The following is a 20000-nucleotide window of genomic DNA, read 5'->3' as shown; positions in this document are numbered from 1 at the left end:
TTAGACAGAGAGGATGAGGCGACGGGGGGAAAGAAAGAGAGGGAGTGCGCGTGACGAAAAGCAGCTAAAAGTGGCTGAAATAACTAAATTGCTCCGATTAAGGTTTTAAACGGGGCTCGTGAACGCGCCCCTGTTATGGAGAACAGGGTGCCTGAGTGAGCGCGCGAATCCGGGTTACCTGACAGGGAGTCAGCGGGCAGACTGGGCTTTATGGATCATCCAAGAGCTCGAGACACTGTCCGCGTGTTCAGGAGGAGACTGTCATGACTGGATGAGGACCACAAGCCCGTGCACATCCGGCGCGCGACAAGACGCCAAAAATATTGTAATTTTAGACATGGGCGTGAAGGCCCATATAATGATATCATAAATATGAAAGCTCGTCAAGGGTCGATTTTGCTTTGAAAAGACGGTCTCTGTTTAGATGAGGGGATTAAACGGCTTTCTGAGTTAATAAGAGCGTCTCATCCCAAGCCAACAATTATTATTCATGGTGGTTGTAAAATAATGTTGCCGATTTTTATTACCATATATATATATATATATTAAGTTCAACACAATCCAAAGCGCTGTAAGCAACGACAGCGTGTCTGTTGGAGATATTAACATTTTTCCAAGATGATGTAGGCCTCAGACACACAACACTCACCATTAACCTGCATTTCTGTGGCAGTGAGCAGTGTGACAGTCCAGCGGTGTTAGACGGGATTTAGCTTATATTATTTAGCCTACTAATAACAAAAAGATTAAATCATGGCCCAGCAGAAATATACATTTATAATAAAATGATAGGAATCGCCTAAAATGCACACACACCAGACTTAGAGGGGGTGTTGTCAAAATGGGACATTAAGCTTTGCAATGAATTACACAAATGGACCCACTACCAGAGGATTTAGTTGTGTTGTAGCCTGTTGCATTTCTCTCTTAATTTTATGTTCCGGCCTACACGTAAACATATAATTCTTCTTCTTCTTCTTCTTCTTCTTCTTCTTCTTCTTCTTCTTCTTCTTCTTCTTATTATTATTATTATTATAGGCCATTGTTACAGCTTGTAGAATCTGCTTTTTTATTTTTGAATCCACGATTATGCTCTAAAACACTTGGGCCTTTACATTTTAAAAGATATGTTCGGCTTCTGTTTAAAACGTATCGTTCGATTTATTAATGGTATCATGCCAAATCGTATTAACGATAATATCTTTCCACTTCTGAACAATTACCTATATATTTGTATTTATTTGGCGCATGGTGCGTAATAATTCCTTAATGATAAATCGAACTAAAAAAAGGATAATAATCATATTGCTGTTTTGACCGCCGCTGAGGACATGAACACGGCATGAAGAATGTCCTCGTGAGCACAGAAACATGTTCCAATTGAAAACTTTTAAAGAAGTGTGAGAGAGAAGAGGTACGAGCATAGGGTAGGCTGCATAAAGTCTATATTACGGTAATTGAATGGTTTTAGTTGGGAGAGATGTTGATTACACGGCCTATAAATGGCCTTTGCGCCGTGATAACATCAGTGCGCGAGGCTGAATGATAATTAGAGCATTTTAGTTTGAAATATGAAAGCGACAGCAAGTTTATGTCTCGGTGTTGATTTCCACATAATACCGTGTTGATGTTAATGGCGCCGGTGATTAAAGCGGGTTAAGTGGTTGACCCTGTGTGTGTGTGTGTGTGTGTGTGTGGTGTGTGTGTGTGTGTGTGTTGGAAAGGTTTACCTGCTGATGATTGTAAAGATGATAAATGGTAGCTAGTTGCTAGTCCATTACAAATTAAATGGGGGGGAAACAATACACATTCGAAGACACGTGCACTCAAGCGCGCGCGGTCCTGCCGGTAAGATATACCGTGTGAGGACCGGTCGGTGTCCCGCTCACTAGGAGCAAATTAGTCGCACGAGCAGATCACCGATAGGGCGGAAACACGCGATCCATCAGCGCTGGAGTGTGCATGTCTGCAGGTTTTACTCACCTTGTTTCTTTTTACACTATTGCGTCTGTTCTGAAAGGACTTCAAGATGTTGGTCATGTAAATAAGTTGCCTATTTTGTGATTTAAGGAGCTGTTTTGAAGAGGCACAGAAAGCCAATCCGTAGGAGTAAACCAGGGCTTCCCAATCTGCCACGGACCCTATAAATCCACATTAGACCCCAAACCACCCAAAATGCATCTGAGAATGGAGGTAGGAAGTGTGAAATGGCAGTCAACAGAGACAGACAGAACTCCTATTTAATTTCAGCCTTAGTCATTTAGTTTTCTTTTCAAATTCAAACATACTGGAAGAACCAAAGCCCTCTTGTTGAAGACAATATTGAAAAGCCTTTATTGATGCGGCTGAAAAAAAATACAATAAAATAAATGCTTTGCGGCACTCAGGCCTTCTTCAGGGTGACTAACCAGAAGTGAAATTACAAACAGGACATATAAAGAACAAAGACATGAAGTGACATCATACTCAAAACCATAGTAAAATAGAAAAATAGAGAAGGAGTCAGAAAAAAGTCCCAAAGTGCTAAATAGTGGAAAACTGGAAGGTGAAATTTTAGCTATACACTGCAAATAACCATACATGACTTTTGTTTCATGAGACTGAATGCTACAGTGAAAGTAACCTACATACAACAGTGATATAGCCTAAGACATTGTCCCGTGGTATTAGAGTGTCACACTAATGCAGGTTTTCCACTGCATGGTTCCAAAAAACAACAAAAAAAAGGCCCTGGTATCTGCTAACAGGTACTTTTTGTAGTACTACCTCAGACGAGGTTCCAAGCGAGCTGAGGCGATACCAAAAGGTGACGTGAAAACATGCAGACTACTGATTGGTCGGAGAGAATTGTCGCTATTCACTGCGTTGGGGGGGTCCTAAACAACAGCATTTTTGTTGTTGTTTTGCTGCCTCCAGCTTCTTTTGAAACTATTTTGTCTTCTGGCTGTGGCAACCCGCCGCCAATCAAAAACAACCCACACACCTTCAACCTTGTGTGTGTGTGTGTGTGTGTGTGTGTGTGTGTCGCGTTAGGTCACAGCAGTTTCCTGCTATGACGAGCAGCCACGCTCGCTTCACGCATGAGGCGGTACTGATCTGCAATGGAAAAAGGAAGACGGGGCCCAGTGGCCCAGTCTAGTCGAGCAGGTACCACTGATGGAAAAACGCCATAATACTGCACCCCCGCACGGGAGCAAAATGGAACGAGTGAACGTAATCAAAACATTTTGAGTCATTGCCTTGACAACTCCTTGTGTGTGAACAGTATGGATGTTGGACGGGTGTTTTTTGGTCATGCACAACAAAACGAAACATGCAATAGTTAAATCCCCTTTTAAATACCACAGATATAGTTCCACTCTGCCAGCCATTCCAAAACACTGATTTCCAAACTTTAACATCCAATGGTAAATAATCTCAAAATGAAATAGCCCAAATTACTTTCACGCTCGTTCCTTACTCGTGAACGTTGTAATCTAAACCACGATCTGTTTCCTGAACTTAACAAGTCGCTTTGGTGCCGATACTTAACCGCCATCGCCGCATAATTTCTATTTAATTTCAAGTTAATTTTATATATAGTATCAATTCATAACAAGAGTTATCTCGAGACACTTTACAGATAGAGTAGGTCTAAAAAATAGGCTCATTTTTTCTGGCTAGACTCAACTACCACAGCCCCTAAATGGACCATCATCTGGCGGTGCCTGCAGCCGGCGCACAGTCACCTATCGGCGGCTAAATGAGTGCCGCTGGTAGCCGGCGTCCCGGAGCTCCAAGACAACCAGCAACTGCTGCTCAGATCTTATACTTCTATCGCTAGCTCACGTAACGGCGCTTTCCTTAGTTTACTTCCATTTTAGGTTTACATATATGGTCTATTGGGGAAGTAGGTGATCACTGGCAGGGATGTATAGACCAGAAAGAGGGAAATCTCACACACACACCCCCAGGCACCCCCTGATTGTATCTTACATTATCATAACACAGCAACTGAGTCTCAGGAACAGCTTAATGTTAGCAGCTATAATTTCCAGTTGCTCTGCTTTGATTGGGCCATTGAACTGTTTTCCAGGCGACAGTGCTAATTACACACCAGATGATCCATTATGAGTGTCTTTATTGGTATACTTTGTCATCAGTCCTGCAAAAAAAACACAGGTCCACCTGTGTATTTGCAAGACGGATGATATCAAATGTAGGAATGCTGCTTCTGGCAGTCAGGAAAGGATGAGGCAGTTGGGTGTATTCACCCTTTATTCAGCATAATGCAGGTTATTAAAGTGGCAAATACATGACCTGTGGAATAATAAGGCTGTGTAAAGAATTAAACTATTTACAATATCAATTGCATCACATGTGAACACTGCTATACATGTGTTATTACAGGTTCTGTTACAATATACTCTGTAATACATTTAGAAGGAAAAGTTAATGACAAACTGCACTAAAACAAATCTATCTACTGACAACCTAGCAATTCCATTCAGCAGTTAAACCTGACTGTTGGGCCCAATCCAAAACTGGTTCTCATCGAGACTTGGCAGTGGGCCTCACTTCCGTTTGGTCCAGCTTTCCGTGTGATGGCTCTGGGTTGGGTTTTGAATGGAGCGAACACCAAAGAACCACTGACCATATCATCTCCTAACCTGTTCCCTGAGTTTTCGTTGACTCCATGACTCCATACACTTTACAGAGCCACCCAGTGACTTCCGTTGCTATTCATTTAATTTAGTGCTATTATGAATTACACACTTTAAATGTAATGTCTGTGCTTTGGCAAAAGTGAAAACACTGAGCAGCCGCTGCAGTGGAATGAAACTTGACTATGATGCCAGCTAACATTCATCAAGTCTTTACATTGTTTCTCTTCCTCTTTGATCCAGACGACAAACAATGGTTCATTTAGCATATTTGTTGTAAAATTATAAAAAAACGAATGCTAAACTGGATATAGAGAAACTTTTTTGATACTTCATTATCAATCGTTACATTTGACCGTATTGTAATTTTATGCTCATCTGGCTGTACTTTCTGCATTCTGAGAATGTTTAGTTAAAAGTCAAAGGATTGATTGAGATCCAAGTAGGTGCAGAGTCTGATTAATACAATCTTCTATTGTCAAAATGTGAAATATATGCAATGAATAGCTTCATTGTGAACCTGTTGAACAAGTGTGTTTAAGTGACAATATCACTGGCGGTTGACTTCATTGGAATTAAACTAAAAAACAAGAATGGATGACGGTGTTCTACCCATTGGCACTCATACATACGGTACATATTCCAAAATGATGCAACAGTTTGGGAGTTATTGGAATTGTCTCTAAGGGATAAAAACAATGATAGGGCACAGATTTCATCCATCTGGAACAAGAAGTCGACACTAAGGTGGAAAGAGGCGGGTGCAGGTGAAAAACTGAAGCTGTAGGGGGAAGATTTAAATCATTTGACTGAATATAAATACAGTTCATGATTCAGACATATCAGTACTGGTGTTCTTATTTAGCTTTCTGCAAGGTAAGATTGGCTGGTAAAATACAGATATGGACATGTAGCAGTAAAACCAACAGCAATGCAATTGGAATTCGTATGTAATTTCACCATGAATAAGATAAGATAAGATAAGATATGATAAGGAAAAACTTAATTTTTCCCACACTGGGTAAATTTCGGTTTGCAACAGCAAAGATCCGAGCAGAGATAGGTAAGTGTACAGAGATAGATAAGTGTACAAAATATTATAGTATTATACAATAAATTACACATGAACTATTAAATTGCATTTTCAAAATTGCCCACATGAAAAATCATGCACAGATGTAGTGATAATGGCACATGGGATGAAGGATATATTGCACAGAGTCAACAGTGTTCTTAATAAGCTTCATTCTGCACAGTGATACGGTCAAACAATCAACAGTTACTTTGTATGAATATATCTCTTTTTCTGTAATTATTGTTCATTTTATGTTAATGTTGAATATGTTTTTTTGTTTATGTATACACCTTTCACCAAGGCAAATTCCACATAAGTGTACTAGTTGTGGCGATAAATCCTTTTCTGATTCTGATTGGCAGTTCAGTAGAGACATCTAACTGCCACCAGGCCTGTAGAGACTGTTGAGTAACAGGGTTGTGAGTTTAGCTTAGCGACAACGCTAGTTTTTCAAATGTATTATTTTGGCGCTCAGTGCCATGTAGTTCTCAATAAATAGGGGAAATGCATACTTTTGATGTTGTGGTGAAGTGTCACTTTAGTGCTGTAAACACACCATTGAGATTATAACCTTTGAAGATGACATGGCGGTTTGCTAGTAGCAGTTGCCTATTCCCACATCCAGATGAACATGATCATTCGGAGGATCTGAGGAGTCCAATATTCACCGTTCTTGTTTGGTCTTCACTAATTCTCGAGAGAAATCCCTTTTTAGCTGCTAAAAGCCTCTGAAGAAAGTGGCGTGTTTGTCTGTTTGTTTGTTGCTGAGCCGGTACTGGAATGCAGGTTTAAATGCTTTTCTGCTGAAGAAAGCTGCCTGCTGCGGTGATAAAGGACCCTGATGATTGCGGTAAGGAATTAGGAATTGAAAGAGTAAAGTTGTGTGCCAGAAAAACAAAACAACAAGCTGACACTGTGAAGTACTGCAGGGGGGGACTTCAGAGTCAGGTAATATTTTCCCTATAGGCTCATCACTACCACAAGTCAGTGTTCCATTGGTAATATAACAATAGTGGTTATTAGCTGCTTTAAAGTTCAGCCAACAAGTTAGCAACAATATCCACTCTCCTCCATCATAGTTGCTGCTGATAGCTTTCCCTTAGGACCTCTAACTGCTGAAAATGGGTGTTCTAAATAAAAGAATCCCCCTTAGAAGTATAATGTTGTTGGTTATTTCTAATATCACTAAATATCTAAAACAATAGAGTGAGCTCCCTGACAGCTCAAGCAATACAGAACAGAATGGAGTGGTGCAGGGAAGGGTTATTTTGACTTGATTTGATTAGAACACAATGACACATGCTTCATATATTTGATTGTGATGTATCTCATGATATATCTAAAGGCCCTGACAGTTCCCCTTGGGCAAAAGTCATTAGCTATAGCTGCAGTATGTTTAATATGCTTTGGAAGTCCAGCATCAATCAGTGCACTGGTGGCAGCACTATGCAGAGCAGCCTTTGGAAATGTAGACAGTACTATTACCAATCCAGTGCTACTGAGAACAACGTATCAAGCTAACCCTATAGTGTGTGTGTGTGTGTGTGTGTGTGTGTGTGTGGGTCAGGAGTGGAGTCAATAAATTGTCAGTGAGCTACGCTCCTCAGAGAGTTTTTTTTTGTTTTTTTTTGCCAATGAAGCATCTCCGCACCACTTAGCTCAGCTCAGAGAGCGAGTGAGAGAGCAGCAGAGAGACATCATTCCACAGCTGGTTGACAGATGGCTGGAGCCGACACACACGTGCACGACCTTTTTCTCCTCTACGGTGTATATGTAGCTAGCAGGCTACAGCTAAGACACTGTTTGGTTAGAAGACGTGTGTCGTCGTTTCCAAAGGTCTCCCTTTGTGCCCTTCCAGACTAGAAAGACACCAAAAACCCAAATCCAAATGTCTCCTTTAAGATTTTAATTTTTCAACAAAAACGTAGTTCATATCAACGGTGTTTCAAGTGCACAATGCGTGGTGTAGTTCCTCTGGCTTCACAGCTAGAGATGCAGTTGGAACACTGTTGGAAAGCAGCGCTGGATTAGGAGGAATGCTGTGTTTTGGTTGGTTGGCTTCAGCCATACGCAGTCACGTCAGCTCTGGAAGTGTACGGATGCCACAACTCAGTTTCTGTGATGGAAAAGAACGGTCTGGAGTGGATCTGCCAGAAAAAAAACCTTTCCCAAGAGGGAACTAGGATTTATTCAGCTTATCCTACTTAGCACTCCTTCTGGCCTGGAGCCTGTGTGTTACGTTACGTTAGGCGCAGTGCTTTTCTGCTCCACCTATTTTTCAGTATTTCTGACTTCTTTCACCCATTTTGCTGTCATGCAGTGTGATTATTATTTTGCACTAGGCTGTACTTTCATTGGTGAATTGAAATTGTTTGTTAAGTTGAGGAATGTTTTTATTAGAACAATATAGAAACAATCAAAGCAAAGATGGGGAAATATTGTTTTTTTTTAACCCTTGTGTTGTCCTCGGGTCAAATTGACCCGTTTCAAAGTGTTTCATATTAGAAATATGGATTTCTTTCAACCAAATTGCCCATACAACATTCTTCAGGTAAAAATAATGATTAGTTTCAATGATTTTTTGGGTGTTTTATTTAATCTTCTAACATTTGAATTCTTTTTTTCTAATGGTTTCAAAATCCGGACTAAACTTTGACATCTACCCATCTGAGATCCACTCAACATCCTCTGATCTGAACTATTAGTCAAAATAATTCATAATTTCTGCCTTTTTTAACTAAAAACACATGTAGAATTTGATACAAATGAGGTTTGTTGACCATAATTTCCAAGAATAAACCAGCTCAGGTTTTTAAAAAGCGCCAAAAGCTGGAAAAAGTAACAAATATATCAGAAGTGGTGACAAAAACATTGGAAAAGCACAAAAAATATTCATATAACATTTTCAATTTTGACCTGGAATTACACGTTCATGGTTAACAGGAAGACAACACAAGGGTTAATAAAGAATCCTTTCTTGTCTCCCTTCTCTAGTGTGTTTCTCAGTCTCATCACAAGACTCTTTTTTTCATTCACATAATGCTCAGTGCTCACCTCGTTCAATTTCCTCCTTCCTTCCTGTCTCTGTGATGAAAACATAAGCTAGCAGCTCTCGGCTGTCCTGCAGCAGCACTAGCAGCAATAAATCTACCGGTAGACGGACACAGGGAGACAGGGAGAAAACGTGATCTAACAGTGAACATGTCCTTGTGTGTCTTCTGAACTAATAAATCATCATTTAGAGAGTCTCTCGCTCGAGCTGCGTGGCTCTGCCAGCTGCTGCTGAGTGTTGCACAACATCTGACAAGAGGTGAGCCGTGGGCAGCGTTAGTCTGGACAACAGCTGCCTAGAAGGGTCTGAAGCTAAACGCTCATTCGGTTTCCGTGTAGTCCAGAGATGGCAAAAGTACTCACTTCCTGTACTCAAGTAGAAGTACAGATACTTTGGTAATAGTAAAAGTACTACTTTAACTTCTTTACTCAAGTTAAAGTAACAAAGTACAGGCTTGGAAATGTACATAAAGTAAACGCGTCACATTTTTTGGCAGTAACGGTAACAGCGTTATTAAGATGGGAAGAGTGATCAATTAGATCACTCGTTTCTGAAAAAAGTAACGCCGTTAGCAACGCTGTTATTTTATAACGCCGTTATACCCATCACTGTATATGTGTGTGCTCAAAAATGGCTTCTGGAAAGAAAATAAAGGATAAAATATGACTGACTAAACAGACATTAAAGCAGAATTCCGGTTGATTCCAAGCTCTGTTGTTTGGAAATTTGGAGCGCTAGTACAGAGAAAAATGAAAATAGTCGGTGGTGTCTACACCGTGGTATCCTCCTGCTAGAGTTAGCACCCAACAGGCTTAAACAGTGCAAGTTTTAAACGTGTTATTAGCCTCTAAACATGTTCAAAATGTCATTAAAAGTGCCTACACGTGTGCAGTGATTCCTTCCCAGTGAACACAGTGAATCTAACTGCTAGAGATAGGAAAGAAATGCATGAAAGTTGTGATAATTCAGCTCTGTTTGGTTCCTGTGTTGAGGGGATAGGGACCGTCTTCAAACTACAACACAGAAAAGAGATGAAACAAAAATATGTAGGCTATCGATTTAACGATTAAATAAGGTAGTGTCTCCAAACTCACATACAACTTGTCTCCTGCTAGTTGTACTACAGCACTTACCTTTCAGAAATAAATGAAGCTGTACTTTTATTTAGCGTTTTTCTAGTTTTAACAACTACTCAGAGCGCTTTTACGCAGTACAGGAACCACACATTTATACTCCGATGGCGCAGCATCGGGGGCAACTCAGGGTTCAGTGTCTTGCCCAAAGACACTTCAACATGGGACTGCAGGGCCAGGGATTGAACCACCAACCTTCCCATAAATAAGCTTATGCTTATTTTTGAAAATGTGTTTGTGTCTCTTTTCAGTGTTGTAGTTTGTAGACGGTCCCGAAGCACTCCTTGCAGTATCAACACAGGAACTTAACAGAGCTGAATTAGCACATCTTTAATGCCTTTCTTTCATAACTACAGATTGTTCTACAGAACACAGATTCACTGGGTTCACTCTGAAGGAATCACTGCACACGTGTAGGCACTTTTAATGACATTTTGAACATGTTTAGAGGCTAATAACACGTTTAGAACTTGCCCTGTTTCAGCCTGTTGGGTGCTAACTCTAGCAGGAGGATAACACGGTGTAGACAGCGCTACAGAGCTACGTGTTGAAATCAACCGGAATTCTCCTTTAATTAAGAAGTTCCTCATACTTTTAGAGTTACACCTAACAACCACTAGATGACAGCAGCGTGTAAGTATTGACAGACAGCCGGTAAATCTTTGAACGCGAATGCCGCCAAATCTGTCCAGTCGTCTTGTAGTGGTGCGGAAGTGCAGCGTATATTCCCACCCAACTAGACTGAATTTGTATGAAGAATATGAAAAATAATAACGGTAACTTCACTGAAATCATTTGAAACCAAAGTAACGAGCCAATTTCGTAAAACGTAAGAAGAAGAAAGTGCCGATATTCGTGTTAAAATGTAAGGAGTAAAAGGAAAAAGTTAAAGTAAAGTAAGTAAAGTAGTAAAATGAAATAGTAAAGTAAAGTACAAATATCTGAAAGATCTACTTGAATAAAAAGTAATAAAGTATTTGTAACAAAGTATTTGTACTTTTTTACTTCCCATCTTTGCACTAATCATTGCCTTTGAAAAATGAAATTAGAAATTTGTAGCAATGCTTCTTTCAAGGAATGGAAGCACATAAAAAGGCCCAGTTTTTGATGATAGTTGCTCACTGTGCATCCTGTTGCATCAATGTTGGTATCTATATGTCGATTCACGTTGTGCTTAAAGGAAATACGCATCCATCTTGGCAAAGCCCCTGACACTTTTATGTGTCTTGATAACGCAACTAATTTGTGAACATTGAATACATTTGAACGCATTTTTTCTGCAGTTTCTTTCACTTGATGATTTCCATTATATTTCACTCCATTTCAAAATTGATGCCTTTTACTGAACTTTGGTTCCAACATTGAGATTTCGAATTTGTGTGTTTCTTTTCTGCATCAATTTATGGTGCAAGCAAATGTCTTTATTTATGAAAAGGAATGTACATAATAGGTTTTTGGGGTGGGTTGCACTGGCCAGTTTTGATTATTGAGGGGTGGGGGGTGTCTCTTCTCTTCGCTGTTCTCTGTCTCGCTTTCCCTCACTCCTCCCTTCTGTGCTTGCACTCCTTCTTTTTCTCATTCCTCCCTCTCTCCCCTTCTTCATGTGATTGGATTTTGTAGGATTTGACAAGATTAGAACTCTCAGTGGGACTAAAATCTGCTTTGTGAAAAATGTGAAATTAGTTGATAAATTGAAAACACTAAAAACTAAAAAAAAAAAAAGCAGGCCAAACATAATAAAAATCATATCAAGGTAGGCTATGCGAATACAGTTTGGTCTTCACATTACAATTTGGCAGATGTTTTTGTCCAGCGAGACTTACATGGTAATTTCCAAAAACAGAGGGCAAAAATTTATATTATGAAAAATAATTCCAATAACAATTTACAAAGCACAGCTAAAAATCAATGGCAGACACAATTGTTCCTAGAAGTTAAAATGTCCACAATGGACAAAAATGTACCTATACCAAATAATACACACCACTAAAAGTACTTAGTTCTCTAAGTAATTTGAAAACTTAATTTTAAAAATGGGATTGATGCAGATTCATTAGTTTCACCCTTATTATAAGCCTTACTATAAGTGAGCAGAACTAGATTTTTTTACCATGTCCGAACAGTTTGTAGTGATACCTTAGCTTTTCAGTAAATCAGATCAGATTCAGACACAATTTGTATTGTCATTAAGCAGAATAAAATGACTGCAATTAAATTAAATACAAATAAGGAGTCACCTTTGTTCTGTTTTGCCACATACAAATTTGAGGCCACTCACCATAGTTGGGATTGCAGTTACTGGACAAAATACAAATTTAGAGACCCTGGCCACATACTACACAGAAGGCAGAACATTTCATATCCAATGGTTTACATGTTTAACCCTTGTGTTGTCTTCCTGTTATCCATGAAATTGTCCTTCCAGGTCAAAATTGAAAATGAACATTTTTTTGTGCTTTTTCCGATGTTTTTGTCGTTTTTTTTAAAACCTGAGCTGGTTTAATAACACTTATTCTTGGAATTCATGGTCAACAAACATCATTTATATCAAATTATACATCCGTTTTTAGTTTAAAAGGCAGAAGCTATGAATTATTTTGACTAATAGTTAAGATCAGAGGATGTTGCGTGGATCTCAGATGGGTAGATGTCAGAGTTTAGTCCGGATACTGATAGGAAACCCTTTAATTTAAATGCTTTAATTTAATAAAATTCATCAATATTTTTACCTGAAGAACATAAGGAATCGTCCATGTTATTTTTGGGCAATTTGGTTGAAAGAAATCCATATTTCTGATATAAAACACTTTGAAACGGGTCAGTTTGACCCGAGGACAACACGAGGGTTAGAAAACAGCTATTTGAAATAGACTGCAAAGTAATATTTAGGTTTCATTGTAAAACGTTAAGAAATATGAACATGGAGAGGCAGCAACAATTGGGAGAGAGGAATAACAGGATGACATTTTTTTTTTAAAGATTATTTAATGGGGCTTTTACCTCCATTGCCTAGAGACAGTGGATAGGCATGAAAGGGCGTGAGAGATGGGGGACGACATGCAGCAAAGACCCGTAGGCCGGACCTAAACCCGCACCGCTGCAGGACCCACATGGGATGACATCTTGAGAAGTTGGAGTTCATATGGTGGCCACCATGTGAACCAAAAAATGGACTGGATTCCTTACAATGCTCTTTGCAAATAAAATTGATCACTTTCATTCCGGATTAAACTCACCTGTAGGTTCTTCTGATCTTAACTATTAGTCAAAATATTTTATAATTTCTGCTTTTTTAACTCAAACATTACGTATAATTCTATATAAATGAGGGTTATTGACCATGAATTCCAAAAAGCAGTGTAAAACCAGTGGTAGTAAGGTGGTGTTGGGGATCATTTTTATCAGTTTTTTACTCAGGAGGACAACACAAGGGTTAAGCACCATTTTTAAAAGAGGGACCGTTTTTTTAACACCATACACAATTAACACGGCCACACACCAGCATCAGCAGAACACTCTGGAAAATCTATAATTTATAAAAAACAGACCATATATCATACGCCTTAATTCAGTTTTAACCAGGTACACACTGCTGTTGCTAACCTCAAACACTTTTAGCAATTCTACTTCCCAGTGATTAGATTACTGTAAATGAAGTACACACAGACATTGCAAATATACAATAAATTCGCCAAATACTACACAAGATGTACCAAATCAGTCAACATGTCAATATGAGAATGCCAACAAAACATGTCCCGGTTTTCCTACAGATTCTACAGTACTGTGCATACCACTGTTGGCTCAGCAAACAACAGACACATATGAAAATACTCTATACAGGTTACAACTACAGTTAAAAAAAAATAATAATTTGTGCTTAAAACTAATGATGTGTCTAAAATTAAGCGATCATCTGATAGCTGTGTTCCACAGATTGGCTCAAAGGTCTGGACATTTCACCTTTGTCAGTGCTTTGGAATTGCAAGGAAGTGACATTGTGATGTACTTCTGTGTCTAATGTATACAAGTGTGTGTAATGTTTTGCAAAAAGTGTGTGGCTGACATTGTGCTTATAGTGGTGCACGCCTGGGCCAATGTTTTGCCCCTTGGGTGTAAGGTTCTGTTAATTGTGTAATACGTTTGATTTCAGTGTGTAAAAACTGTAAGATGTATTGCACAACGCGTTATATGTTATTTTGGAATCAGTCTCGTTTTGCCAGAGCTTCATCCACAATGCTGTGGAGGAGCGTCTGGCTAGACCACACAGCATTCTGGGATGTGAGAAAAACGTGCTCTGGTTTATTGGCATTTCTTTAAACCAATCACAATCGCCTGGGGGCGGTGCTAAGCACCGAACAAAGCCACTGTAAAATAGACATGCAAGAGAAAACTCAGATTGGACAGATAGTCCGGCTAGCTGTCTGGATTTACCCTGCAGAGATCTGAGGACCAGGTAACCATAGTCCTCAGATTGGACAGATAGTCTAGCTAGCTGTCTGGATTTACCCTGCAGAGATCTGAGGACCAGGTATCCCTAGTCCTCAGATTGGACAGATAGTCTAGCTAGCTGTCTGGATTTACCCTGCAGAGATCTGAGGACCAGGTAACCATAGTCCTCAGATTGGACAGATAGTTCTAGCTAGCTGTCTGGATTTACCCTGCAGAGATCTGAGGACCAGTACCATAGTCCTCAGTTTGGACAGATAGTCTAGCTAGCTGTCTGGATTTACCCTGCAGAGATCTGAGGACCAGGTAACCATAGTCCTCAGAGTGGACAGATAGTCTAGCTAGCCGTCTGGATTTACCCTGCAGAGATCTGAGGACCAGGTAACCATAGTTTTCAATTGGACAATAGTCACTAGCCGGTCTGGATTTCACCCTGCAAGAGATCTGAGGACCAGGTAACCATATCCTCAATTGGACAGATAGTCTAGCTAGCCTCTGGATACCCGCAGAGTTGAGACCAGGTAACCATAGCCTCAATTGGACAGATAGTCTAGCTAGCTTCTGGATTTACCCTGCAGAGATCTGAGGACAGGTAACCATAGTCCTCAGATTGGACAGATAGTCTAGCTAGCTGTCTGGATTTACCCTGCAGAGATCTGAGGACCAGGTAACCATAGTCTTCAGAAATCTACCAGAGTTTAGAATTCCAAACCAAAGAAAGAGGAAGGTAACGGACATCGCAAAAAGCATGATCCCAATTTCCCACGGCACCAAGCAATCCCCCAGATGGAACTCCCTATTAAAAGACTATTTTGGGGAAAAGTTTAGCATGTTTTTTTTCCTTTTACCAAAACAAAGCAACCCCCCCTGCAGCATAAAGGGGGGGGGCTTTTCCCCAACACAATCTCCCCGTTTTCCCCCAAAGGAAAACCTCGGGAAAACACTCCCCTAAATGGGGTTTTTCCGCCCATCCCAAAAAAAAGGAAAAATTTTGCATGAAGGAAAAAAACCATTTTCTCTTAAATCCTCCCTAAATCGCCTTTTCCCCGAAAATGGGCAGTTTTTTAAGGGGATCTCACACAGAAAATAGGGACAGCTAAGTATATATATATATATATAAGAAAATATATTACATCTTTATAGCAGGGTATGTCCTTTTGGAAATTATTGAATTATGAATTTTAAACCCCATGCCCGTACTTTTAAAACTTTTAAAATTTAGAAAACCCAAAGGGGGTTTTCCCCTCATTTTTTCTTCCGGGGTTTCCAACCCACGCTCCAATATGACCACTTTTTAAACAATGGTTTTAAAAACCCCAGGAAAAATGAAAACATACAGTAAACCCGTGTTTTAATAAGACGGGGGCAATTTAGAGGGAAGTTGGCAAAACTACTCCCTCCCTAGCATTTTCCTTGCAGGTATTTTTACCCGCTTGTAAACCCTTTAAAATACATGTAGGGATCCTGGTATGCTTCTTTTTCACTATTTTTCCCAAGGTGGCGGGAAAAAAAAAGGGTACACATAGCAAAAATATTTTCAGCGGTAATACTGTTAAAGTCCAAACCCCAAGTATCGATCTTTTAAATTTTATTTGTGTTGGGGTTTGGGCTGTTGCGTGCAATCCCATTTTGGGAAGGGGCAACAAAATTGAAGATGAACCCAAAGGAGAAAAGTACCCTTTTTTGATAAAAGATTTGGCAAAAATTTCCTTTTTTTTGGGGAAAAAAATTTAAATAAAAAATTTTTGGGAAAAAAGGGTTTTAAAAATTTCAATATATCACAAGGGAAAGTTTGGGCCAACAAAAAATTTAAAAACCCCCAAAAATATCGTACCAAAGGCCGGGGTATCGTGATGAATACCCAATTTTATGAGGCGTCTGGGGATTCTAACCCCTACTATTTCCCAATATTGTTGGGCCCTTGGGGGCCCATAAAATATTATATTAACAAAAAAAAAAAAAAAATTTTCAAAGGGGCCCCCCGTATATCCCTTTTTAAAAAACTCTTCCCCTCACCAACTACCCTAACCAAATACAGTTAAAAGGGATATTGTCCACTTTACTAATCATGAGAGCGGTGTAACATGAGAAAATGATCTCGTAATGAAAGTAAAAGTTTAGCAGTGAAAGCTGGGCCTGCAGCAGCCTGACAGCAGCGCTGTGTAATGACAGAGAGAAACAAGAGCAGCAGGCAGAGAGACAGAAAGCAGAAATGGTGTAAATCCTCCTGTGTTTGGAGGACGTGGTTTCTGTGGGTTTTGATGGCTCTTTTTCAAGGGCTTTAGCTTTGATTTAGCTCGCAGTGACAGAAGTAGCAGTTGCGAGGCCAAAGGTGTATTTAAAGCCTGTGAGAAATGCCTTTTAACCTAACCTGGGATTTTACACGACGATATATAATATTATTTCACTCTGGGTTTGACTTGAAAATACACAACGGGTCAGTTTTACAATTCTAAAGTGGTAATCTGCGAGATGTACTGTTCCAACTATGGGGCAAACAGCTGCTGGGTGCTGCGTTTCTGTACTGCATTTCCCAGAAACCATCCGCCAGTCAGACTGCATGAGAGATACGGTGACATCTTTATTCAGACATTCTGTTGACACAGCTTGAGTTTCTGCATAGCCATGTCACTCTTCATGCTAACTGTGGTCTTTAAAGTGACGCTGTGGGACTTTTGGTAAACAGCACCAACTGTGACCACATTTAATTGGCATTAACAAATGATAAAGGTATTGTATTGGATGATAAAGGTGTATTTTATTGCTTAGGAATTTAGCTTTTCACGTATAGGACAAACACTTTAAGCTATGAACAAAAAAAATGTAAAGTGCAAAACTGAAACATTAAACGTAATAAAATGAATTATTGTGGTATTCATGTAAAGCCATATTGGGTCAATTCGCTCCTATTGATTTTTAATTGCGGAGGATGATTCTACATATTTTGAAATAGCTCCTGTTTCTCTCTTAATTTGCCATAATCATCACTGCATGTTCCTCTTACTAAATGGCATTACGTGGTATTATGTAGGTACATTCATTCATTATGTACGTTCATTATACACATCTGTAAAAATTCTATTTATAGTAATATCCACCTGTATTTAATATTCAGTACATATCCAGCTGTAAATCTTGCTCACAAAACTTGTTATATCTATATTTTATATTCATAGGACAAACCCATCTGTAAAATTCTGTTTATAATATTATTCATTTTCATATTTATTCACTTATGCACTTATGGAACCATTGTATATATCCATCACTTACTGCTATTGCACTTCTGGTTGGACCCAAACTGCATTTCGTTGCCTTGTACCTGTACATGTGTAATGACAATAAAGTTGAATCTAATCTAATCTAATCTAATGTTCTTTTCATGCTGGTAGATGCTTCTACATTTACCTTATTTTATGTTTTATCTGCAGTAATGTTTTAGCTACATTAAGCCCTTTCCTTTGCCTTATTTGGCTGTCTTATTGTCAGCTGTCACCTTATCTTGCCATCCCCAGTCTGTCCTAACGCACTGCCATGTTTTTGGCTAGTTTAACTTAATTTAAAATTACAGCAATTTTAAATACATTAAATACTGTTAAATACATGAATGAAATCAAAGTGAACCATGACATTGCATTAACACTATTTATTCACTACCTGCAAAATAGCAGTATCTATTTTTCTTCAATGTGCAACAACTGTTTTTTATATGCTGTCATTTGCACGCACACACACACACACACACACAACACACAACCAACTGACCACATCCCGTTACCACACATAAACACCTGTCTGTTAGTATGGCCACCAGTCATTCCTGGCTAACAACAACCGGCAATGTGAAATCAATTAATTCAACTTTTTTTCACTTTTTTTTTCTTTCCTCTGTAAATCCTTTTTTCTCTTGTGTCTTTAATTGTGTCAGGATCTCTCCCTCTCGGTCTGATGTCAATGGATACGGGTTAATATCCTCTCTGTCTCTCTCTGTCTTAATCCTCTCTTTTTCATTTGACTTTTTATTGATTCTCCATCTCTGCTTCATGTGGCTGTGCTTTTCATTTAGCTCGTAGTTAGTTGCATTTTACTAGACTTTCAATGGCTGGTTGATGCTAAAAAGCTTGTGGACTAACCCAATTACAACATCCATTTACCAATACTTGAGCTCTCACCGGGGACAAGTCCACCATGTCCTGTGTTCTGAGAATGTCCTGTCTCGAAAAACGCCCACATATGTCGTTTTTTCAAGCGGCAATTACGACACAAATACATGTTTACAGTGGCAGTGCCCTCTGGTGGCCGTAATAATTATGACGGGGGCAAAGCAGAAAGTAACGTGAGAATAATAAGAGCGCCTATCACCACGTTAGGAGGCAGGTTGGGGTGGTCAAACAAACACAGGACTTTGACCCAAGACCACCAGGAGCACCAGGCTCTTTGGATTTTTTATGGTGACTTTTTCTCTCCCCCTCCCCCGCCTCCATGACCCTTTCTGTTTTCCAGGACCTCCTGATATACAAAGTTCTGAATATAACACATGTAATGTACCAAACTCACACAGTAACGTAAAAACCATTCCCCAGTCTAGAAGATGTTATTTCATTTCTTTCTTACCCCCAACCATCTGGCGAGCCCCAGAAATTATTTTGTGACCCCTTTCGGGGTCCCCAACCCCAGGTTGAGAACCACTGTATTAGAGGGTAGAAATAAACAACCTCTCGTCATATTGTTTGGAGGTCTTGTTGACCCAAACATCTTTACTTAAATGAAGTACAATTTACTTTGATTCTGGGGCCAAATGTACTCCAAATCCAAAGTATGGAGAATACTTTACTTAAAAAAAAAAACAATGTGGTGATGTTTTTAAACCATTAACATTTAAGTGAATTTCTACTTAAGTTTGTTCCAGGTAGTCATTTGAAGGGAAATATTCCAACACAAGATTGTCATGGTTACACCCCTCCATCGCCATGTTCAGGTGCTTTTCTTCATTACATAAGCGTCAAAAAGACTCTTCAGTCATTTCTGAAATGCTGTTATTGTCTAATACGTTTCAGAGAGAGCCTTGTACAGTATTGTGAGTCCGTGGGAAGCAGAAATCCCCAAACACAGCTCGACAGTTGGTAGTTGTGGAAACTTTGGGATCTCCTTAGAATTTAAGATTTAAGAAGTTCTGTGGGGTTAAAAACATGTTTGACTGACGCGCCAGTTAACAGAATGGGCTCAAAGTATTCAGTATTAAATATGAATTGATATCATCTGCATGAAATTAAAAATTAAAGTAAAAAAAAAATGTCGTTCAAATGTATAAATATAAATCTAGGTGCTATTTCACTTTGGGCCCTGATTTGATTTGGTGTGGAGATATGTTTGACATACTGGATATCCTATGCAATTAATATGTATTTGTCTTTATGCATTTCATTCTCGGCTTCCTTTCAATTGAAATCATTTTTGTTTATTTTTTAAAATTTATAAAAATGGTATTTAATAAGTGAATTCACATAACTGAAAGAAAATATAAAGTAGAACAATATGACTATCCTTTTTCCTACCATTTAAAAAAAAAGGTAAGACTTTGTACAAAAGCAATAATAATGTAGTGTGTCATAATAATAATGCTATGTGTGTGTATTATTATTACTAGC

At 39.1% G+C, this 20000-nt stretch overlaps 1 long non-coding RNA gene across 1 annotated transcript in view; it reads left to right on the top strand.

Moving 5' to 3' along the window:
• LOC116703280 (uncharacterized) overlaps window positions 1-20000 on the top strand; it is a 24724-nt gene that overhangs the window by 564 nt on the left and 4160 nt on the right. Inside the window, exon 2 of the long non-coding RNA XR_004335383.1 lies at window positions 6875-6880. This is a non-coding gene — a long non-coding RNA (uncharacterized LOC116703280). The remainder of the gene's footprint in view (window positions 1-6874; window positions 6881-20000) is intronic.

The sequence above is a fragment of the Etheostoma spectabile genome, chromosome 2 (assembly GCF_008692095.1).
Source record: "Etheostoma spectabile isolate EspeVRDwgs_2016 chromosome 2, UIUC_Espe_1.0, whole genome shotgun sequence".
Taxonomy (NCBI): Eukaryota; Metazoa; Chordata; class Actinopteri; order Perciformes; family Percidae; genus Etheostoma; species Etheostoma spectabile.
This window is presented reverse-complemented; position numbering and strand designations above follow the sequence as displayed.